The 26306-nt window shown below is 37.5% G+C and overlaps 1 protein-coding gene across 1 annotated transcript in view; it reads left to right on the top strand.

Moving 5' to 3' along the window:
- Positions 1–772: 772 nt before the first annotated feature.
- tmprss2 (transmembrane serine protease 2) overlaps positions 773–26306 on the top strand; it is an 85116-nt gene continuing 59582 nt past the window's right edge. The window contains exon 1 of the mRNA XM_039744501.1: positions 773–873. The gene's annotated coding sequence lies outside the window, so the exon portion shown is untranslated. The remainder of the gene's footprint in view (positions 874–26306) is intronic.

Raw genomic sequence — 26306 nt, 5'->3', positions numbered from 1 at the left:
TAATAATTCGATCACGTATTGGTCGCTGATTGTATCAAGATTTCCTGTCCTTGCCGATTTTTCTTAGCGAGCTTACTGAACATATTCGAAAGGTGTGCACATCAAGTTAAATGACAATTCCAGTATTGTGAATAACTTATGTATGAACGTATCCCACCATGTTCTGGTTTAGTTCTGCTCTCGAGATTTGCTTTCGACCCTGGAGATTCTTAACTGCACAGCGCAGGTAGAGTAAAACGGATGGATAAATTTTAAATTTGAAATAAAAAAGTCATATTACATTAGAGAAACAGACTTTTCACCCTGATATGTAGAAGTCCATTTTATACCTAAATACAGTATATTCATCTGTTTAAAGGTCTTAAATTTGTACGTCTTACAACCCCGAAAAAAACTCGCGACCCTATTTAGGATTAAGTAGACTTAGAAAGCGGTTTATTATGCTACTTCAAAGCTGCTGCACACCTAAAGTGAAGGTTTCTAATTATGGTTTCTTACCTCGAATTGGGACAGCTAATGTATTTTTTATGTTGCGCCGACTCCGGTCCGGACGTCGGACCTCAGACTCGCACTGCTGCAGAGCGAAGAGTAGGGCGAGCGTACGCGCGCTCTCGCACGACACGCCACTTTCCCCGAGCACCGCTGCCGCCTCTGTCACCTGGGAGCTGAAGGCGAGGCACCTGATCTTTCAGTCCAGAGGAGGTGCAAGAATGGGTTTCAAGGTGTGGCCTTTATCACCTTTTTTTTTTTTGAAGCGGCTCACGGGGTGCTTTCAGCAGGAAGACTGTTACGCCACTTCAGTATGCACTAAAGAGAGAACGGTACATTAAGAAGGACATAGCATGCACTAAACCTCCTGATCTGAATCGCCAGGTAAGCCTCTGTTCAAAAAGACATTTTTTGTCCAAACCAACGAAAGACGAGTTGAATGCAGTGTTTTGAGAGCGACAATATTTTTAAGAGTGTCAGCATCAGCAGTTGTGAGACGGTATAATGTTTTCGAGCATTGGTAATATTCTGAATTTGGAAAGCCTCGCTGTTTTGCTCCTCTGCTATCCACTATGTGGTAGAACTTAAAGTACAGATAAAACAGACGCCATACATTAGGCAGTTCTTGACATTCTGTTTGGTATAATTGGCGAATATGTATTGTACCTTCGAAGTGCGGGCAGTAAAGACGGCGTTTTAAATCCATTTGTTTGTCTAATAACAGTCTTGTTTTGTTTTATTTTGGCAATGATCGACGAGTCACGCTTTTCCTTGCGTATACCTTTTTACTGATCGTGGGCAAGTACTTTCAAATAGTTTATATAAGTGTTTCGTGTTCTTTAGTTTTCATAGTTGTCACAATCTGCTGACATTGTCTGATAAACGTTTGGTTGATACACTTTATAAAACTGTGTTTGTGTCTTTTTCTAGTGCGTTTCTGTCAAATGGGTTGCCCACTATCTTCCTACACAATAGGTTCAGTTCTTCTTGCTGGACAGGTGTTCTGTTATTTTTAAAGTGCTTGACGAATTCTCCTAGATAGTATACAACTGAATATATATCACTTTTTATGTTCTTTTCATTTAATTTACTACTGAAATGCTTTTCATTCTGCTGCTTGATGTCATGGTTGACACGCCTCAAGTGTATGATCAGAATTCCACAGGTAGGGTTTCTGGTTAAAAGAGAAAAAAAGTTCCGCATGATTAGTTCAAAGAAGTATCGGTTCAGGGCTACCAATGATGAAATGTTACGTGCCAGCTAAAGTGATATTTGTCCTGGGTCAAGATGTATCATAACGCTTTTTGGACAGTAATTACAAAAAAGGGGCAATGATGAAAAGAGGCTTGCTTTGGAAACGGCCACGTGTAAGTTTTAAAGAAACTCCTGTCCTTGAAATTCACAAAGATGTGTTCAAAAGCCTTCTGAAATATACCAACAAAAATTTGTGAATAGTCTGCTACAGGTGCACAGTATATACCAGCCCTAATGAGGCAATGCCGCCTTGTGCTGCTGAGGAAAAGGAGTGGTGTGAATCAGCACTTGGATTTCAGCCGACATTCCACCCACAGAAGGCTAACGGCATATACATGTATATGACAGATATGTCTGATTGCTTGGTCCCATTCCAAGTAATTCTGTCCACAACGAATAAACCATTTCTTCAGTCAATATGGTTTTGTATAATTGAAATGATACAGTCATCTTTTCCATCTTCATAAAGACATATAAATAAAGAGTATGTTTCAAGAAATCCTAAGGGGCTAAATCACATGAAGGAAGTGTGAAGGTTTAGTTATTCACTGGAGTGCTATGTTAAATTTCAGTGACTTGAGATGAGAATGTGTTTAGTCTCAGCTGTTTTAATGAGGTATAAACACTTAGCTTCATTCTGTACTAAAGGACTTCTTTGTAGTCCCCTTTTATGGCGTACACCATCACACAAAACCTTACAGTACATTTAACATTAAAATACAAGAAAACTAAAACTATTAATCTGATCATGCTAATTATTCAGACTGCTTGAATGTTCATATACAGGGTAGTTGTAAAAGTCACTAAGGAGAATTAATTGTGGATTTAGAATGAGTAGGGACTTTTTCAATCACAAAGAGAAGAAGTAGGATAAAACAAGATGTATCAGATATCTGTTTTCTGTCCCAGCTTTCTGCTTTCTTAGGGGCTAGGGGAGGCAGTGACTATTCGTACAGTATCAGCTACAAGGCAGGAACTCACCTTGGGCGGGAAGATAGCCTCTTGTATGCACACACACATATTCATACAGAGCAATTTTTGTATTGCCTATTACTGTAAAAGTTTGTCTTTTGAATGTAGGGACACACAGCAGGTCATTGATGATACTTACGTATGTGCTAAAATCACATATGAATATGCACACTTATGTCTACAGAAGGCATTCCAGGCAAGAATCAGACTGGGGAAGGGCAGGTAGTGCACTCTTCCATGTGCTACCCATAATAGTTTGAAATAATACAAGGTACTATAGTACTTAAATACATTTAAACAGCATTACTTTATATAAAAGTAAATAGAACAAGAGAACAGTGAAAACACAGAAATATGCTATGAGTTAACAAAATCTCCCAATGAAAAAACAAATTAAAAATCAATATTTTACAGTAAGATGTTAGGGGATGTAAGTGATTGAAAAGATAAAGATAGTAAATGAGCTTAATTTATGGCGGTGATGATATCATACATACTCCTTGGTTTCAAAATGTGAATTTTAATGTAGGGCACTCAGTGATTAGTGCAAGCACACTGGTGAAGTGTCCGAGGTTCAAATCCTGTGTCTGATTGTTGTCTGTATGGAGTTTGCGCATGCTCCCAAAGTCTGTGTGCATTTTCTCCAAGTGTGGATTTTTCTTCAGTTTGCCAAATTAAATAAAGATTAGGAGAACTGTCAATTGACCCTATATGGGTGTGTGCATTATTAGACCCCATCAAGGACTGGTCCCATTTCCAGTGCTGCCAAGATAGAGTCTGGCTCATCAATTGGACTTGAATTCAATGAGTCTGAGGGAATAAAGTAACTATTTACAAGAGGCATTCAGAAATTTTTATTGATGGAAGTGATGCACACACAAGTGACACAGTGGTAGCACTTCTGCCTTGCAGTAAGGTGATAAGGAGATTGTGTAATGAATTATTATTATTATTATTATTATTGCCTCACAGTTCCAAGAAGCTGAATTCAGTCCCAGCTAAGTCACTGTATATGTGGGTTTATGGGGTTTTTCTTCTTCTTATATTTTCAAGTTGCCATCTCTCTCTGATTACTGTAATATTTAAGAAAGCATTTAAAATGTTTAAATGGATAGCAGAGGAAAGTAGACATCTGTGCAAATAACGAAATATTTTACAACAACAGTAAAAAACAAAACATCCCTTATTTAGTTTTACAGTTCAAGAAGCATGCAATCTGTTTTGGAGCAACTTTTTGCCAAAGATTTTTAGACCAGCAGCATTCATCATTGTGCCTTCTTTCTCTTTATCTCCCGCAGATTGGAAAAGTGGTTTTAATACCTGTGAATTATCGGTTTCTAAATGTTCTTCATTTTAATCTTTTCAACATGCCTCAGGATAGCTAAAGTTCTTAATCTGAGGAAAGTTACATGAATCTTATTCCACAGATTGCTCTAATACCAGTATTAAGCTGGAGACATGATATATTTGCCTTTTTGTTTGTCATGCAGATGTAGCTGTGTTTCTTTGATATCTCCAAAATTTTGCAGCAGCTGGAAAGGTTCATGATTTAAAATATGATACACAAGAAATTCCACATCCCAGTTATCTTCCTTTTCAAAGTTTTAGTGAAACTGAAAGTAAAAACAGTTAACACAATAAATGAAAAATTTGATAATACAGAAAAAATAACATCTTGCTTACCGTGTCTCGGTTTCAAACTTACAGTGCATATCTTAGTTACTTTTCTGTAAGTTACTATATATATATATACTGTATATATATATATATACAGTATATTTATTCCAGTATAATTTGCTATATAATGTGCTTAATAGTTAATGTACGAGTTAATACATACATTAACTCATACCGTAACCATATGCCTCTATAACTTTCCTTTTGCAAACAAACTATCTTTCAGTCTGAACTTATTTTGCTAATATATCAAAGTTACAGCAGAGCGTTAGGAATGTTCGAGTAACATATTAACTTACAGGGCATTAAACAGAACCTTCCATTATCTATGTACCTACTGTATATAAAACTAACATTCTATTCAAGTTAAACAATGCTTAATGTGAATTTAACATTAATATTGACTTACTAGGATTGGCTCTTACAGCAAGTATTATGAGAATTCAAGAATTAGAGGAATTAACCAAGATTATTAGCAGTCTGCTTTTTAAAAATTCATTTAGGCATATGGAATTGTGTACAGTGCAATCAGTTCAAAACTTTTGATTTCTATTATGCTTTTTCTCTTCCTTTTCTAAAACATAAAATCAGTTATTTAGATATACATGTATTGCAGATTTATTACTAATTAATAATTACAAAAGTGTGTAGTAGTGTAGAGAAAGGTTACCCATGTGCAGAGTTTTGATAAATATATTTATTGACGTTGATTTCAAATATGGATTTTTTGAATTCACATTTTTGAAAAAGATACCCAGTTTTGTAATGCATTTTGTTCACAACTTAGAATTTCTGTAATAGAATCCAGAATATAGTGTACAAGCGGTAGGAGTCAATAAAGAACATTATTTACTCATATAGTACATTGGCAGATTTTATATTTTACAATTACTGTAAACCTTTGCCATGGGTAGTGTATTTATTAGATGCCTTAGAATCTAGTACTTTTAGAATTCCCCCCATTGAATGTGTGTATCATTTGACACCCAATTACATTACTTTGTGTAATACTCCAAATAAACATTTGGTTTTTCTAATGTGTCATCAGCAAATCCCAGCATTACTACCGTATATACTCACGTATACAGTAAGTTGGGTCTTGAAACCCGAAAAATCAATCATAAAATCAGACCCAACTTATATGCCCGTTCAAAAATGCAACCCTTACATATATTTTTTTTACATCTTCTTGTCTCCTCCTATCTTGCATCAGTTTCTCAGAGGCATTGAATTTTGCTGCAGCAGCACAGTTACCAATTTAATTCTCCACTTCAACAACTTTTAATTTATAACCAGCTTTATATTTTCTTCTGATCGAACGCTCCATCGTAGATAAGGGATGCTCTTACGATAAAGGTGTATGAGGGTGTGAGATACAAAAAACACAAAACAGTGCAAAGGTCGGTTCGGAATAGTTTGGGTATTACCGTGTTGTCACATAGGCACAATAGAGAGAGAGAGAGAGAGAGAGAGAGAGAGAGAGAGAGATAGAGGTTAGGTGCATGTGTTGATACAGTGCATTGCCACACCCTCATAAAAAGGCAGTGTGCTCCATGGTTACTCTCTCAGGCGGGAGTTAGCATAGCATAATCCCTTATACCAATAGCGTGAGTTTTCTGCGTTCGACTTATATGACCAACATTATGAAATACCAGAAATTATACATTAAAATCAAGTCCCAATTTATCCGCAGAAGAACTCATCCGCGAGTATATACAGTATATAATTTTGACACTAGTTTTTTTTTTTTAAATCAGGTGGTTTTATTCAGAGATATGTTTCTGGAGTAGGCATACTGACATGCAACATACATTTATATTTGCTTATTTGGCTGACACTTTTATCCAAGGTGACTTACCTCATTTATGATAGTTACATTTCTTTTGGTTTTCCAATTGAGGCACAGGCCGATCAAGTTACTTGCTCAGGATCACACAGTGTTAGTAGGGGGATTTTAAACCAAAACCACTTGGTCTGAAGTCCAAAGCCTTAACCACTACACCACACTACCTACTTTGTAAGGGCTTCTCAACAATCAAAGTTGTTTTTTTAACTTTGAATTATTTTGGGGTTTTTTTCTGCATTTTGACTTATAGTTTGTTTTGTTTTGTCTCATATTGTTAATGCATCTAAGGGTGTCTTTATATACGTAGTATGAGCACATTTTTATATGATAAAACTACTCCAGAAATTAAAGCAAATCAATTTGAAAATCGTATTTGAAAGATTCATGTCTTAAAAGATGTAACTATGTATCTGACTCTATGTACATTAGATGTATCTAACCACTTTTAAATGAAAACCTTAACATACCCCACAATTTCATTAATAATTCACTTTCATAAAAACATTTTCTAAAAATGACCACTGAAATATCTCACTAAAATATTACATATGAACATATTTTGAAACAAACATAATGATTGCTATTGCTTCAGTGTTCTTAAGGAATGACTAAGAAGTTACTAACATGTTTATTTTTCACTTCCTGAAGTTTCTGCTATTTTTGTAAGTACACAATAGATTCTTTCTTGTTCATTAGGTCCGTGTCGTACTATTAAAAGAAAGCTTTTGTATTTTATATCTGGAGGCATTAGCACATCCGTCAACTTACAGTTGAAATCTGCAAAGCATACTGGCAGTATTTAACATGGTATCCTATTTATTAATTGAATTTTATTTACTGAAAATTGCTTAAAAATTAATGTTTAATTTTGTTTTGTTGATTATACGGTAAAATAATTGCCTTTGGTAGTTAATAAACAAAAGACACATTTAGAATTTTTCAAAGTCAGTATTTAATGTTGCTTTTTATGTAATTTGTTCAAAAATCATTATTTTTTAGGACTCACATTTACATGAAGGGGTTTATTGCAGATGCCAATGTTCTCAATTCATTTTCTATAGGGCCACAATATCAACATTTTTTTGGAAATCCCATTGGCTCGTGCTTATAATCCAAATTATCTATATATATAATTCACTAAGGCAAGACAACCATGAAAAGCACGCCGGAAGGGGCGTGGATTCACTAAGCCGCCGACAAGTGAGACACCTATGGCGCACGAAGGAAGGAGCCACGCCCACCAACTCCATTGGATACGGCGACAACTCGCAGGGCCACGCCCACCAAGTCGGACGCGAGGACACAGAAAAAGTGGCGTCATTTATATTCGTCTGTCGAGGAGGCCACATGCGGTGCAGGGCAGGTTAATGTCATGCACCTCCGAGCTACGTTGACTGTTCATAGAGGCGAGTTTCTCGCGGAGGTGAATCGCCATATGCAGCAGGTGAGGGGTATCTCATGGGATCTTTAAAACAATCCTTTACAACTGAGGTTAAAACACAATGAAGTAAGCAGTCTTTAAAAACCGATTTTTCGGTTACAACGCATGACCACTTGCACCATAGCAAACTGTTTTACACACTACATACAGATTCGCATCCGCGACAAACATGCGTCTTCTTAGATGCTCCTTCAGGAACACAGAAGACGTTTTCCTACCCACCAACACTCCTTTTTCACCGGCCCGCGTCCCCTCGCTCTCTAGGCATTCACACTGCCTGCCCATGTACCCGGACGCAAAAACTCACCGACCACCCAGTTAGCCTCTTTCGTCTTTGCTAGGAGTCCACATGCACGTCTAAGCCACGTTGACTTTTCATTATTCTTTTTGGTTTCGACACCATGAAAAACCATGCGAAAGGAACAACGAAGCCCCGCCCAGAAACTCTACCCCTCCTCCCACGTGCTCAGGAACGCACCTCAGACCACTGCCCGCCAAATCAAACAGCTCATCAAACACATACTCACCGCATTGGTCTGTGCTCGTCCAAACTCAGCTGTGAGCCACGTTGACTATTCTTTTGCCCTCCATGGCTGCCGCTTCAAATGTATTTCATGGAAACAACAATTCTTTCAATGTTATGGAAATTCCTGCTTCAGGTAATTGTTTGTTTCTGTCAGTCGGGTTTTTTTTTGAAGAAATGTCATTGACTGAAACTGTTGCTCTCAAACTTCGTGACATGGCTCTTAGCTTTGTTTGCCAACATTGGGATAACTTCGGTGACGTGGTGTCCGTTGTTCTTAGTCACAGAGGCATTATTATACAGTCTGCTCAACAATACGCTGATTACATGAATACGTCCAGACTCTATGGTGCAGCGTGTCAAACGGTTTGCGAGGGGTATCCCATGGGATCCTTAAAACAATCCTTTACAACTGAGGTTAAAACACAATGAAGTGAGCAGTCTTTAAAACTAAGTTTTGGTTACGACGCTCCACCACGTGCTCCATGGCAAACTGTTTTACACGCTACATACAGCAATTCGCATCCGCGACAAACATGCGTCTTCTTAGATGCTCCTGCACTTTGTTCACACCCTCCCACCTCGCTACTACCGTGGTCAGGTGTCTTGGTGGATTATATATAGAAAGGCAGCGAAACCGCACAGAGCAATGAAAAGTCTACAGTTCCATCTTTTCATTCACTTTCTGTTGTATCCTCAAACCCTCCCTTTTTAGACAACGGTGTCTTTCCAGAAGTGTTTAGCATTCAATAAATAATTATACATGACATTGACCGTGTGTCTACCCAGCGTGGGTAAGCCGTTGAGCCCCATTCGGGCTGCAAACCGTGGAATTCCCACTAAGTGCAACTCATACGCTCCCCAGGGCCGATCCTGGCGACGGGCAAAAAGCGTGCCCGCACGGGCGCCAAACTCAAAGGCGGCCGTTGAGGAGACGTGCAGCAGCCGGCGACGCTGCGACCGGCGGCTGTCCGCCTTTGAATTTTAAAGTCTGAGCGCGCCGACGACTATAGCAGTGGCGGCGTTTGCAGTGAGCAAAGTTTGACAAAGTGGCGTGTATTGTAGTCGATGCGTTGATGCCTATTAGGGACTCCACATACATAGCGATTTGCTCATGAAGGCGAAAAGCCTTTGATGGTCGCGCGCTCATCGCGCGCTCTGTCTGAACGGTTCCATTGCTTACCATGTGTTTACGGCACGCTCTCTAAATGTGTGTAGTCCCTTAGTCAACGTTCAACTTGCATATTTCATAGTTGCGATAGATTTCATGTGAGACGCGTACGTTCCTCAACGGGATTGCGAGTCAAGAGAAGCGGCAAAAGACAGCGGAGCTGCGGCGATCTCTGAATTGACTGTCACTGTGTGCAGAGCTGCCTGTCGCTAGAACGATTAAATAAACCGCTTTCTAATCTAGGCTGGTTTGATTTGAAATTAATCGTTTGAAATTAAATTTTATTTATACATCCCGACTCTAACCCTAACACCGTCATAATCCTGTTTGAAGTAGTACATGTAATAGTAATATCCGTCATATCATAATAGAAAATAGGTACGTAGGGCGGCGAAACCACATTCGCACAAAGGCGGCCGTCTACCCCAGATCGGTCCTGACGCTCCCACTGGTTGAGTCGCGACAAACGTGCGTCTTCTTAGATGCTCCTGCACTTTCTACGCACCCCCCTCCCACCTCGCTACTACCGTGGTCAGGTGTCTTGGTGGATTATATATAGAAAAGCGGCCAAAACCGCACAGAGCAATGAAAAGTCCACGTCAGTCACATGTGCATCTGGACTGTGTAAAGACGACGACACAAGTGACAAGTTGGAGGTGGGCACGTGACCGGGCAGTACATACTGAACGAGAAATCAGCAGACTAGCATGACGGACGGAGCTGAATGGACGTCCTTCTCTCCTCCCGTTCCACTCTCCGTGCCGTGAACCCCCATCCCTCCGTCTGGCAGCAGAAGGCGCGAGGACGATCCGCCGGTTTTCAGTCACGGACGATTGTGTGTTGGTTCGTTCCGTGCATTGTTACAATGTTGCTTTTCTTGCTGATTTATTACATTACCGGTGTTTCAAATGTTAATTTTCTCCCTGTGCTTAAAATTCAATAAAAACCAGCCTGATTATGCGTATGGTACGCCGCGGGTTGGCTAGTAGTTAAAATTTGTCGGTTAGTGGAATGTGTTAATAATTTGTAATATTCTTAGTGAGGAAATCCACCATGCATTTAGTAAACTACAATGGATTCTTAACCTGATTTTCTGTCTTTCTGAAGATAAATCTATACTGAACTTACCCATGGAGAGATAAATTCATCCTGTTAGACTCTTTAAAGTTAACTAACTTTGCAGCTGATTGGTTTGTAATGCCATAGTCAGTAATACAGCTTTTCTAGTACAAAATAGAAGGAAGAACACTTGAACGAAGTTATAAGGATTTACTCCACAGTTCTGTTTGGATAAATGTTAAAGGTAGTTAGCTCAGTGGCTTTAGTTTGATTTCCAATTTTCTGATGGTCATTGTGTTGTTTGTACATATTTGTCATGTTAGTGTGGGCATTCTCCAGGTATTTTAGTTTTTTACCAAATCTTATAAATGAGTATATTTTGTTAAATGTCCAGTGTGCATGAGTATCTCCTGCAAAAAACTGGCATTTCATCCATAGCTAATTCTTTCCTTACACCTTATGCTTTAAGCATTGGCCCTTTACCCAGTCATGTTATAATGAAAAAAAACAGGTTTATAAAATGGTAGAATGATATCAATAAAATATGCACCAGGAAACAGCATACCCAGTGATCACTACTATAAGAAAACATATGCAGAGACAATTTGAAATACATAAAATTAAAGAATTGTAGTCATGCCGCAGTGCTGATTGTGTAATGCATTGCCACTATTGCTAGTTGCTTTGAAATATCCTTAAGTTCATAGAAGAATTCTAAAGGTGAAAGCAATTAGTTAACAAAAGCATTTACGCCAAAGGAGGTTTCATTGCTGAGTTATCCGAGTTACAGTGCTATATGTACTGTAGTGTATAGTAGGTATCTCCCAATAATTAAAAAAGTCATATTTTGTTATCACTAGGGATGGAGCAGTGCCATTTTTTGCCAATTGATACCAGGCTCATAATGAGTACTGTATAAGTGATCGGACTGTTATTGCCTGTCCACTAATGCTAAATTAGTTATTCAAAGTGACTTCCTGAAAGTACAGTATTACATGTAACTCACCATGAAAATTAAGCCACATTTTTGTAAATTCACCCCCTTTGATCACTTATGCCATCAAAACGTAGTGTAATCCGTGAGAGATATTTAGGTTACTGTCCAACCTGGCATTCTCAGACTTACATCTTTCATAATGAAGCTCTTAGAATTGGAGAACATCACTTGCTTTGTCCTTCCTGGGCACTATGGGGGATATGTTTAAGGTGACATTTTTGGCAGCTTTGTGCTGGTGACATTCCAGTCCTTGGGGATTTTGTTCTCTGTCGCCTCCACTTCTTTTCTCTTTTATCTTCAGCTAAGATCAGTCCTGAAATTATATGGTATCCAATTGTCCTCCCCACCTCCCCTGCTAGCACTGAATGATGCATCATGTTCTTTCCCTTTGGAAAAAAAAACATCAGTTTTATCTTATGACTTCTCATTTGCACACTCACTATCCTAGAATTGCATATTTTAGAATATCTCCATGTCTTTTAAGAATACTAATCACCAACATGTTAAATTCAAATTAGTTCATCGTTTTTATCTTACACCTAGGAAACTCTTTGCTATGGCACTCACACTGACAACACTTTGTGTCATCTGTGCTATCTTAAAGTTAACGCCATATTCTTTCAAATGTTTTGGGACTGCCCTGCAGTTTTCTCATTCTGGTCTTTTTTGCCTGTAACTTGCTTTCCAAGATCCTATGCTTGCAGATGCCTCTCCTCCTGCATATTTTTCAGTGCACTATTTCTTGCCTCTCCAACAAAGGCTTTTTTTCTGGGTGCCATTTCTAGCAAATATGCGGTGGTTTCCAACATTCATTCATTGAATTACTGGAAATTTACATTTTATAATTTAGTTTTCCTAAAACTGTCTGCATCCCAGATTATTTGGTCATCCCACACAGCCATTGATACTGTAAATGGATAGCTGCTACTCGTTTGGTAGTTAGCTGTTAATAGTTTGTTTTCTTTTTTTTTTTTTTTAATTCTTATAAATATGTAACAAAAAGAAAATATAGTATTAGCTGAGGATGACTAAGGGCTGGAGAAAAAAATTCATATAGACCAGGTTTGGCTGGTGGACTGCCAAATGATGGTCTTGTGTATAGATCATTATTACATTTAATTGAAATTAATTTATTATATTTAACTCATCTAAAATTCCATCTGATTGAAAACTCATACATTATTAAAGCAACCATAATTGTATACATATTGGCACAAGCCTAGGTTTGTACCTGAAATAATATATATATGTATATATATACTGTATATATATATATATATACTGTATATATATATATATATATTACAGTCATGGCCGAAATCATTACCCCCACCATTTTTCCCAGAAAATTGTTGCAATTACAAATGTTTTGGTATACACGTGTTTATTTCCTTTATGTGCATTGGAACAACACAAAAAACAGAGGAAAAAAGCCAAATCTGACATCATGTCACACAGAACTCCAAAAATGGGCCGGACAAAATTATTGGCACCTTTTCAAAATTGTGGGTAAATCGTTTTATTTCAAGCATATGATGCTCATTTGAACTCATCTGTGGCAAGAAACAGGTGCTGGCAATTTAGCAATCACACCTGAAGCCAGTTAAAATGGAGAAAAGTTGACTCAGCCTTTCTCTTATGTGTCTGCGTGTGCCACACTAAGCATGGAGAACAGAAAGAAGAGCAGAGAATTGCCTGAGGACTTGAGAACAAAAATTGTGGAAAAATATCAACAATCTCAAGGCTACAAGTCCATCTCCTGAGATCTTCATGTTCCTTTGTCCACTGTGCGCAACATAATCAAGAAGTTCACAACATATGGCACTAATCTCCCTTGACGTGGACGGAAGAGAAAAATTGATAAAAGACTGCAACAAAGGATAGTCCAAATGGTGGATAAACAGCCCCAATCAACTTCAAAACATATTCAAAAAGCCAGACCGGAGTTTGCCAAAATGTACTTGAGGAAGCCAAAATCCTTCTGGGTGAACCTCTTGTGGACAGATTAGACCAAGGCAGAGCTTTTTGGTAAAGCTCATCATTCTACTGTTTACAGAAAATGGAATGAGGCCTACAAAGAAAAGAACAAAGTACCTACAGTCAAACATGGTGGAGGTTCTAAGATGTTTTGGGGATGTTTTGCTGCCTCTGGCACTGGAGGCCTTGACTGTGTGCAAGTCATCATGAAATCTGAAGACTACCAAAAGATATTGGGGCACAATGTAGGGCCCAGTGTCAGAAATCTGGGTCTTCGTCAGAGGTCATGGGTGTTCCAGCAGGACAATGACCCCAAACATACCTCTAAAAGCACCCAGAAATGGTTGAAGACAAAACACTGGAGAGTTCTGAAGTGGCCAGCAATGAGTCCGGATCTAAATCTAAATTGAACACTTATGGAGAGATCTCAAAATTGCTGTTGGGAGAAGACGCCCTTCAAATCTGAGAGACCTTGAGCAGTTTGCAAAAGAAGAGTGGTAGGAAATTCCAGTTGAGCGTTGTAACAAGCTTGTTGATGGTTATAGGAAGCGCTTGATTTCAGTTATTTTTTTCCAAGTGCATGCAACCAAATATTAAGTTGAGGGTGGCAATAATTTTGTCCAGCCCGGTTTTTGAGTTTTGTGTGAAATGATGTCAGATTTGGCTTTTTTCTCTGTTTTTTTGTGTTGTTCCAATGCACATAAAGGAAATAAACAGTGTATACCAAAACATTTGTAATTGCAACAATTTTCTGGGTGAAATGGTGCATTTTCTGGGAAAATTCCAGGGGCGCCGATAATTTCGGCCATTTTATTTATTATTATATATTTATTAGTATATTTATTAGTATATATATATCTATACTATACTAATTTATTAGTATATATATATCTATACTAATAAAAGGCAAAGCCCTCACTGACTCACTCACTCACTCACTCACTCATCACTAATTCTCCAACTTCCCGTGTAGGTAGAAGGCTGAAATTTGGCAGGCTCATTCCTTACAGCTTACTTACAAAAGTTGGGCAGTTTTCATTTCGAAATTCTACGCGTAATGGTCATAACTGGAAGGTATTTTTCTCCATTTACTGTAATGGAGTTGAGCTCGAAAGCCGTGGGGGGCGGAGTTTCGTGTGACATCATCACACCTTCCACGTAATCACGTGAACTGACTGTCAACACAGTGCATAGAAAACCAGGAAGACCTCCAAAAAGCTCTGAAGAAAACATGCATTATATAATTGAGAAGGCAGCAAAACAATTAGAAGCGAGCGAGTGACATATACTACCATATTCATGAGTGCTGCTACTCGAAAGAAAGCAAGGTGTAAACCCTAAACTTCAAATTAAGTTCATAGACAGGCTACGCTGGCGTTTCTCATGCCCACAGGTAATGCAGGATACAAGTTTAATGAGAGGACGCAGGATATAAACGAGAGTTTTGATCACTTTATAACTAAGTTAAAATTGCAGGTGAAGGGGTGTGTTTATGCAAATTCCGAGACTGTGTTTGTGGGGGATTGACAGTTAAGGCGGTGGGGAGTCACGCCATCATCTCCCTCCCATTTACCTCATTTCGTCTGAGCTGAGCTCATGCTAACGCGTCTTCAAGCAACTCGCCACACTGCCACCAAATACTCCCAGAAAAATCCACAAGTTAATACACACGCTGTCTCTAGAGTTTCTCCACACTGAATCCTCCAGGCACTACTTACAAAAGGTTACATTGACAATCGTGTTACGTTATTTTTAAAATCTTTCCTTTTCTTAGCACAAGCACAGCTGAGAAGCTTCGATGCATGTGCTCCATAACGCTTTAAAAATAAAGCATTTAATCACACTTTGCATTACAAGCAAAGGGGAACTTTTGTCAATGCATGATTTCCTGGTACACCGATTACATTGATCAGTGCATCCCGATTCATTTTACCCTCGCACCACCTTGGTTTGAGAAGAAGTCTGAAAAAATATGAGGTTAACACAGAAAACAGATCACCAATTCAAGCTTTATGAATAATCGATTCGCCATCAATAATTGTTTTGGTAAAGCCATACTCAGTGTAATCCTCCTTCCATTTTATAATTTTTCCGCCACTAGCCATGATTAAATGAACGGTAAAGTTAGAGCAAAGCGAGGGTGACTTATTTAGGCAGGCATATATATGACAGCAACACTCATGACAATGTCAATCATGTTACGTTATTATTAAAATGTTTCCTTTTCTTTTCATTACTTCTTTAACACACTACTTCTACGCTGCGAGGCGCGGGTATTTTGCTATATATATATATATGAATGACCTCCAAAGAGCACTGAGACTTTTGATATCGTGAACGTGTCTGCAAAAACTGGGGTCTCCTGCCCAGCAAAAATCGAGCAGCCGGTGCGCGCACATAGCTGTGCCGCCTTTGAGATGCTGACTGCACTTCTGCCTTAAGTCAAAGTGAGCACTTTTAATTTTTTTCATCCTCCCCCTGAGCTATAGCCCAGACAAGTGCAAACACGGGACCCCTTTTCTACACCGCAGCAAAGTAATATTAAGGCGATTCGAACTTTCTTTTGCACATATACGATTATGAGGTTGTCAGCTCAGATTATGAAGACACGCACAGGAGTGGAGGACTGACAGTGCCATCACAGCCGATTAATGGCAGGAAAGTATCACCAGTCTACACAAGACCCACCGCGACTGTCCCCAAAAGGCATTCATATTGTCAGCAAACACATCTCTCTATACTATATAAAAGAAAAAGGTAACTTTCCTTTTTTTACACCTTTTTTCCTTTTATCCCAAACCAAAGCCTTTCTCTCTTAACACTGCAGAGGAAACAAAACTAATTTTCTTTAATTGCTGGTAATGTCGGTAAGGCACATTACCAGAGGCAGAAATTTGAACGTTCACATAGAAAATGTAATTTCTATATCACAGCCGTCGTGTAGCGCCTTTCAAAAGGGATCTACTACCGAGAGATGATCCATATACATTTTAGCTGCTGTTAGTACTATTTACCTGTTGTGTTACACCGTCTTTAAAATGTAGTTTACCCGCAACCACTCCAGTAGTGCTCAATGTACCTGTACTTCTTAAAACGTTACTGTTTAATAACTTATAGACTATATTTTATTTTTCCCTTGCACTCAGTGACCAAAGCTATACACACACATATAGACACATACATATTTATACACATATATATATATACCTGTGTGTATGTTTCTATGTATGTATATATATATACACACACACACACACACACCTATCTACATTATATATATATATACACACACACACACACACATACATACATACATACATACATACATACACACACATATATATAATTTGTGTGTGTGTATGTATGTATGTGTGTATATATGATGTAGATAGGTATGTATATATATGTGTATATGTAGATATGTATATAGATATGTATATATGTATATAGATATGAAGATATGTATGTGTATATATATGTATAGATATAGATAGATAGATATATATATATATATGAGAACAACACTCATATCAATGACAAAACAATTACATTAACAATAATGTTACGTTATTTTTAAAATTTTTCCTTTTCTTTTTCATACCTTCTTTAACACACTACTTCTCCGCTGCGAAGCGCGGGTATTCTGCTAGTATATATATATATTGTGGCAGGCGGCTGGCCTCCATGCCCTGCTGGGACACCCATGCACACTATATTCAGAGGGAGCAGCCATGTACAGTGCAATATCTCCCCCTGGACGCTATATGGCCTCCCCCCTGGGGTGGAGCAGTGCCTCGGTTACCCACAGGGCTCCCTGGGAATTGGAGTTGGGTGCAGCCCTGTTGGTTCCTGCAGGCACCGCCAGGGGGTGCTGATTTTGGGACTCCTGAGCCTGTGTGGGCAGCAGATCCATCAAACCTGGAAGTGCAGCCAGAACTCGGTGATCAAGCACCTGGAGCACTTCCGGGTGAACTATAAAAGGAGCCACCAACCACCACTAAGGGGCCAGCGTCATTTTGAGAAGGACAAGGTTGCCAGGGAGGAGTAGTGGTGCCAGTGAGAGAGAAGAAGAGTGCTTGGTGTGCTTCATTTGAGACTGGGTATTGCCTGTGGGGTTCACGGGGAAGACGTGCCCCACAGGTGAAGAAAAATAAAAAGTCTTTTCTTTTTACACGTGCCTCCCGTGTCAGGTTGGGCTCAATATAGCGCCTTTCTTACTACATACAAATATCTATACTAATAAAAGGCAAAGCCCTCACTGACTGACTGACTGACTGACTGACTCACTCACTCACTCACTCACTCACTCACTCACTGATCACTAATTCTCCAACTTCCCGTGTAGGTAGAAGGCTGAAATTTGGCAGGCTCATTCCTTACAGCTTACTTACAAAAGTTGGGCAGGTTTCATTTCAAAATTCTACGCGTAATGGTCATGACTGGAACCTACTTTCGTCCATATATTGTAATAGACTGCAGCTCGGTGGCCGTGTGAGGCAGAGTTGCATCTCGCTTCATCACGCCTCCCACGTAATTGAGTGCCTGCCCATATAAGGTAAATGTTCGTGGGTGAAGGACTGTGCTTAGCATATTCATAAGTGCAGCTACTGTGGAAACCCTCCCTCAGTGAAAGTGCGAGAGAAACTTTTAAGTGCCGGGTCTGAGCTAAAATTAAATAAAGCCGTGGACATCGCAAGATCACACAAGATATTCACAAGATATTCACAAGATACAACTTTAATAAGAAGACGCAGGGTATAAAGCCTCGTCATGCCTTCTCTGCTGGCCTAAAAAAATATCTGAATCACAAACTGATGTTAATTATATTTTGTCCATGAATACTTATTAAATAATTCCAAATAGTCTGTCCGCTTCCTTGCATAGCTTTTCCAATGGTTGTGCTGCTTCCAGGCATGTATTTTCGTATTAAAGCATTTAACCAATCACATTTCAGCCATCATTTGTTGCCAGGCAGAGAGGCCTTCACAATCCGTTGTGCAGGCACTCTAACACAGAATAAATATTATTTATTTATTGTATATTATATACTAGCAAAATACCCTGCTTCGCAGCGGAGAAGTAGTGTGTTAAAGAAGTTATGAAAAAGAAAAGGAAACATTTTAAAAATAACGTAACATGATTGTCAATGTAATTGTTTTGTCACTGTTATGAGCGTTGCTGTCATGAAGGATTTGATTATCATTATTTCTTTCAATCAGGTTCGTATTTGTAGGACGTGTTGTGTTCAAGTTACATTCCGTGTTTGTCAACCATTGTAAAGATAACAGATTTCATTCATCCAAGTGTTCACTACCCAAATCGGTACTCGTGAATCTAAGATGTTTAACAGGCATTCCCGTTATTAAGTTGTGGATTTGCCTGCGAATATTTAGCGGCAGCGTGTCTATGAACTTGTGGATCTGCCTGCGAGTATTTAGCAACAGCGTCTCTATGAACTTGTGAATTTGCCTACGAGTATTTAGCGGCAGCATGTCTATGAACTTGTGGATTTGCCTGCGAGGATTTAGTGGCAGCGTGTCTATGAACTTGTGGATTTGCCTGCGAGTATTTAGCGGCAGCATGTCTATGAACTTGTGCATTTGCCTGCGAGTATTTAGCGACAACGTCTCTATGAACTTGTGGGTTTGCCTGTGAGTATTTAGCGACAGTGTGTCTATTAACTTGTGGATTTTTCTGCGAGTATTTAGTGGCAGCGTCACGAAGTTGTTTCCGTCTAGCTGCATCAGAAAATGTACCACAACGTCTGACATGTCTCCTTTTTACTGTTTTCTCACAGCTTGGATTGCTGCTGTCATAATTGGTTTGAGTTTCGGTAAATGACAGTTCTTTAATCAATGGTGATCATCTTGATAGACATGTTAATGGGGGTATGGTTGAAACGGTAAAGGAAATGGGTACCTGAACAGTAAACTAAGTCTAAAATACCTACACAATAACTATAATCGTAGTAAACACTCACTGTTGTGAGTGATGAGTGTTGCTGTCATCTATACTAATAAAAGGCAAAGCCCTTACTCACTCACTCACTCACTCACTCACTGATTCATCACTAATTCTCCAACTTCCCGTGTAGGTAGAAGGCTGAAATTTGGCAAGCTTATTCCTTACAGCTTACACTGCAAAAGTTGGGCAGGTTTCAATTTGAAATTCTACGCGTAACGGTCATAACTGGAAGCTATTTTTCTCCATATAATGTAATGGAGTTGAGTTGGAGATGGCCGTGGGGGGCGGAGTTTCGTGTGACATCATCACGCCTCCTACGTAAGTACGTAGAGAACAAGGAAGAACTCCAAACAGCGATTAGCACAAAACGCCATTTCACAATTGAGAAGGCAGAAAAACATTATGAAGCAAGTGATGCATACAAGCATATTCATAAGTACAGCTACTGCGGAAACAAAGCACGGCGTGAACCGTAAGTTTATATTAAACTAGCAAAATACCCGCGCTTCGCAGCGGAGAAGTAGTGTGTTAAAGAAGTTATGAAAAAGAAAAGCAAACATTTTAAAAATAACGTAAGATGATTGTTAATGTAATTGTTTTGTCATTGATATTGAGTGTTGTTGTCATATCTATCTATTTATATATATATATTTATATATATCTGTATATATATATATATATATATATATATATATATATATATATATATATATATATAGCAAAATACCTGCGATTGGCAGGAGAAGTAAAAAGAAAAGGAAACATTTTAATAATAACGTAACATGATTGACAATGTAATTGTTTTGTCATTGTCATGAGTGTTGCTGGCATATATATACACACACAGACACATATATAAACATATATATAAATATATATATATATATACACATCTATACACATATATATACAGTTATATATATACATATACACACATACATATATACATATATACACATACTGTATATGCACACACATATATATATACATACTGTATATACACATATACATATCTACATATATACTGTATATACACATATATATATACAAATCTACATATATATATCTCCACATATATATATATTAGGTGGACTCGATTAAAAAAATTAATCCAATTAATTAGAGGCTGTGTAAGAATTAATCTTGATTAATCGTATGTAATCGCACACGTAAATTTGCCCCAAATTGCAAATGTTTTTTTTAATTTAAAAGTGTTTTAGTGGGCTTACAGAATCAAATAATAGACATGGACATGAATATTGTAAACTGAAGCTGTTTTAATTTCTGAAAAAAGCCTTTAAACTGCATTTGAATTCAAAACAGAAACAAAAATATCATCCCTGGTTAAAATTGGGCAGACTTAAAAATAAAGTGGTAGTTTAAGTACTTTAAGTAGATTTTCAGAATAGTATTGTCTTTAAATAATAATAACCAAAATTTCAACATAAAGTGCAGTTTTTCTTCTTAAAAAATAAGTCAGAAACATAAAAGGTAATTTGACCAACTTAATCTTTAAACTCTGAGTAACCTTAGCCAAAATTATTTTGTACATTAGGCTAAAACAGTGTGATCATTGAACATTTTGTAATTAGATGTAATCAGAATTACTAACGGTCACGGAAGTCCAATGATCCCCAGTAAGAGCCACAAAGTCCCCTTTCTGTAATGCATCTAATTTTGCTTGCTTTTCAGTGTGCACAAAACCATGCTTTTATCAAGGCTTCGCCGGAAGTCGAAATGATCAGTCGTAAGAACGCGCTTTATTCCGACTCTAACATTTTTGTAGCTGTGATGTGTGCATCAGTGTAATGGATGTACCAGGAAATCATGCATTGACAAAAGTTCCCGCTTGCTTGGAATTGAAAGTGTGATTAAATGCCATATTTTTTAACGCGTTATGGAGTACATGCATCGAAGCTTCTCAGCTGTGCTTGTGCTAATAAAGGGAAACATTTTAAAAATAACGTAACATGATTCTGCGCTAACCTAATATTTTTCATACGCCCCAAACCAAGGAGATGCGAAGGTAAAATGAATCGGTAGCTGCGACATACTCAGTGCATCCCTCTCGAATCGAACCTCGGCATTAGAGGCTTAAGACTCTACAATTAGCCACAGCGTATGGCTTGTCTATGTGAGAGTATGTACTGTAGATCGGGGTATATATATACATTTATATATATACTCGCGTATCGCAGTGGAGAAGTAGAAGTTATGAAAAAGGGAACATTTTAAAAATAACGTAACATGATTGTCAATATACAGTAATTGTTTTGTGAGTGTTATTGAATGTTGCGGTCATCAAGGATTTGATTATCATTATTTGTTTCAATCAGGGTCGATTTGTACGATGTGTTGTGTTCAAGTTACATTCCGTGTTTGTCAATCGCTGTAAAGATAAGAGGTTTCATTCATCGATTAGTTTCTTACTGCATCAATAAACAGCTCGCCTTCCTCTTTATCTGAGATGTGACAACTGCATGCACAGGTTTTTTTACACTGTCTTCCTTTAGCGGGACATTGACTTTTTCCACCATGTGCTTTGTTTCCGCAGTAGCTGCACTTATGAATATGATTCTATGTATCAGACACTTCATATTTTTTTGCTGCCTTCTCAATTGTGTAATTCGGTTTTTGTTCAGCGCTCTTTGGAACTGTTGCTTTTGTCTGTGCACTGCGCCAGTTCACGGAGCCACTTGGTGTTCTTGCATCGAAGGTTCCCAGCTGTGCTGGTGCCATCTCGTAATGTCAGCTAAGACCCGCACTTAAAAGTTTCTCTCGCAGTTTCGCTGAGTTTGTGCCAAACACCACCCTGACCATCTCATCTTCCTCTGCATAAGCACAGTCCTTCCCACGTGAATATTTACCGGCAGTGTTTGTATTGGATTGCCGCTGATGGACGGCCTTATATGGGCAGGCACTGTCACGCAGGTGTGATATTCGGATGTACCGATCCTGTGCAGGTGTTGTTACACGTGGTCTTCCACTGCGAGGATGTTCACAGTGCGGACATGGCAATTTATTGCCCTGTCCTCATGCCTCCCTATTGCACGCTCATGAATGCCTACTTTCTGTAAACTGTTAAGGTCTTAACTGTTAAGGTCTTAACGACCATTCCACAGGTGCATGTTAATTAATTGATTATGGTTAATTGAACATGCATAGAAAACATTGTTTAAACCCTTTACAATGAAGATCTGTTATTTGGATTTTTAAAACATTATTGTTGAATTACACAGTCGTGAAAAAGGGACGTTTCTTTTTTTGCTGAGTTTATATGTGTATAGATGTATATATATATATATTTATATATGTATATATATGTTTATATATGTGTCTGTATATATATATATATATATATATATATATATATATATATATATATATGCCAGCAACACTCATGACAATGACAAAACAATTACATTGTCAATCATGTTACGTTATTATTAAAATGTTTCCTTTTCTTTTACTTCTCGCTGCCAATCGCAGGTATTTTGCCATATATATATATATATATATATATATATATATATATATATATATATATATATATATATAAATAGATAGATATGACAACAACACTCATATCAATGACCAAACAATTACATTAACAATCATCTTACATTATTTTTAAAAAGTTTGCTTTTCTTTTTCATAACATCTTTAACACACTACTTCTCCGCTGCGAAGCGCGAGTATTTTGCTAGTCATTAATATTTTGCACAAGATTTGTTAAAGATACCCTTAATATATGGTCATTTTTGGCCTATTGTGATATTGTTTTTTTGTTTAATTGAGTCAAAATATTTTAGTCAAAACTAAGCAACATCAGTAATAAGACTTTTGTCTATAAGGTGTTTGTCAGACTTGTATAAATCAATCTAAAACAGATAGTTCTCAGATTACCAAAGTCATGTCATTTTCTAACCCACTTAATCGAGACTAAGGTTACAGTGGGTGCTGAAGTTTCTCCCAGTTAGCATAGGCTACAAGGCACCAACAAACACTGGACAGGGTGCCAGTGCATTGTAGAGTAAACACAACAACATTAGAGCCAATTTGGAGTCACCAGTTCACCTAACTCTTAGGACTGTGGGAGGAAACTGGAGCACCCAGAAAATATCCATGTAGACAGAAAATGCAAATTCTACAAAGAGAGGTTCCAGGATGTGAACCTTGGTCTCCTTACTGGGAGGCAGCAGCGCTACCAGTGCACCACTTTAATAGATTACTGAAGTAATAATAACAAATATATTTAACTACTGCATGTAGTTCTAGCATATTATATAAATGCAGCTAAGTGTGCTTTACAAAAAATTGCATTGTCCATTACCACAAAATATTTACATAAATATAAAATCAAGTTAGAAATAACTAAAAGGTTAGCAATAATTAATCATTTTAGAAATGGCCTATTTTAGAAGGTTTGTGTCTTTTTGTGTAAGAAAAGTTTTTTTTTTTATGTGAAGTACGGAGAACTCAGGATGTAACTTCTAACAGACAAATGCATTAAATGGTCAGTGCCACTTTTACACTAATTCCAAGAACCAGGCTGGAGTAGAGAGCAATGATTACTCTAAGGTGTGCACAGACACACACAAATTGTTAAGTGTCGGTGCACAACATTTACCAGTTGCACATGCAGAAGCATATTTTACAAAATTCATCTTGCGGTAAGTTTACAGATTAGATTCACCAGAATGGTCCTCTTCTTGGAAATGTATTATAGATGAATAATTTGAAAATAGACATTAAAAAGTGACCCAATTAATTTGTCTTTTGTAGGACATGGGTATTCATGGCAGTTGGGCAGCTATTCATTTTTGAGTTAGGACTGTCAATTTAGCCAAAACATAAGACTTAATTAATCATGGTAAAAATAAGTATATATTTTAATGTATGGTAAATATACGTGTCCTAACTATATACATTTCAACCATATGTGCTGTTTTTTGTATTCTTCATTAGTAATATTAAGATTATGCACAGTTGCTTTTAACCCTGTGTTAGGATATAGCAGGTTGGACAATGACTGACTGACTGACTGCTTAAAAGGCATGCATGAAAATTGCTACCTTCAAATGAATGTGGCACTTGAAAGCAAAGCAATCATAAAAACTGGATTTTAATGATCAAAATGAAAGCTTCTTTGTACCTGTAATACATTTTTAAAAACATATAATTCCGCTCAGAATTTCTCAAACACTTTAAACACAGTCATTAATCAATTATCATTTTTTATAGTAGTCATAAAAAAAACATAGTTGGTGGATAACAGATTGGGAAGCATTAATCTCTTCTTGGGTGTGCCAGTTGAGTGTTAAAGTTGGAGCAGGGGGTCAAGGAATAATATATGGGACTAAATAAACACAGTTTTTGTTTTCTATAGTTACTGTACTGCAAAACAGGTGACCTTAACATTTCATTTTCATTAAGCCTTAATAGTTTCAGGCATTGTATGTAATGTCAGAAACCACCCAAGATGTTTTATCCAGTTTCTTTTATATTTTCCAAGCTCCACAGGACGCTTCCAATAAGTAATGATCTGTATTTTATATAATTACCAAATACAACATGAAACAAATCCAAGCAACTAAAGTAAGTGATTAAAACAGTGCTGTTTTGAATTCAAAGTAGTCTTTTGTATAAAATTACAGACTAAAAACATGGCATTGTTGAGATGTTTCCAAATTGGCACAAGTTCAACATCCAGAACAGAAACAAAATACCATACCATACCAGTTTATAAGCCTGCCTAATCTAGAACAGGTTCGCTGGGAGCTGGAGGATATCCCAACAAGCATAGGGCTCAAGGTGGGAACAGTCCCCTGAAGTATTAAATTTAATGGAACATTCTGAAGTTATGTCATGGGAACAAAAATGAACCAGAGTTACTGTGGTTCTGTCTGGTTTCTAATGATGATGTCAAAGCTATATTAATCTGTCTTGCACCACAGCTGACTGTTGTTTGTTTTTGACTAATAATAACTTACAGAAAGAGCATTCTTCATAAACAGAATATGTAAGTAAATATTAACCATTGCAGAAATAAAACACTAATTTAAAGTTCATTTGGTGAACTAACTGAAGCTATACACTTGCATTTCTAATTTTCTATTTTTATATTGTACATGGAATGAATTAAACAACTTAATCAGTAAGTTCCTTTTAAAACTCACGGTTTCATTTCAAAGTAAGGCAGCAGAGTAATACACGTTTTCAAAGGACAGTTTTTAAGTCTTTTTCAGAAAATCAAAGCTGTCATTCACTTCCATGCATGAATCATTTCAATAATATCAATCTATGGCAATCTAAGTCTTGAATAATAAGAATAAAAAAACACTTCACTAGTTTTCTCTGTTCTGTACTGGCACCGTTCTAAAGTATCCTTTAACCTTGAGAATTTGTCTTAAGAAATCTGTGCCTTGTCTTTTATATGGAAAGACTGAGTTAAGGTTATTTTTCAAGATAAGCACTCACAGCTAAAAACCTGATTCTTCACTCCCACAAAACAGTTTTTGGCTTACCATAAATGGCAAGTGTATAAAGTCTTACTCAACTGTCCAGCACTAGCAAAGCACTATCATTTTTTGCCTCCTGTCCCAGAGTTTTACTCACTGTTTTTTTTTCTCTGGTCTTGTTGTTTCACCACAAATTCTTGTCACCCCCCTCAAATAATGAAACCAATATTCGTATTATTACTTTGTGAACGAATGGAAATACTTGTGTGTAGGATGGCTGTAAGTGAGTAGTGTGATATTTTTCTTTTCTAATTCATGTACAGTAATTGTAAAAATGTCTCATTACTTTACAAGGTGCTCATTGAAAATACCAGGCTCTAGTGTTTCTGTTAATATCTTTATCATATTTCTGTAATACAACATTGAAAACATATTAATTGAAATATAAAACATATTTCACCCATTCTTCCCTAGC

This window comes from Polypterus senegalus, chromosome 2 (assembly GCF_016835505.1).
Source record: "Polypterus senegalus isolate Bchr_013 chromosome 2, ASM1683550v1, whole genome shotgun sequence".
Lineage (NCBI taxonomy): Eukaryota > Metazoa > Chordata > Cladistia > Polypteriformes > Polypteridae > Polypterus > Polypterus senegalus.
Note: the sequence above shows the minus strand (reverse complement) of the source record. Positions and strands in the feature narration are given on the sequence as shown.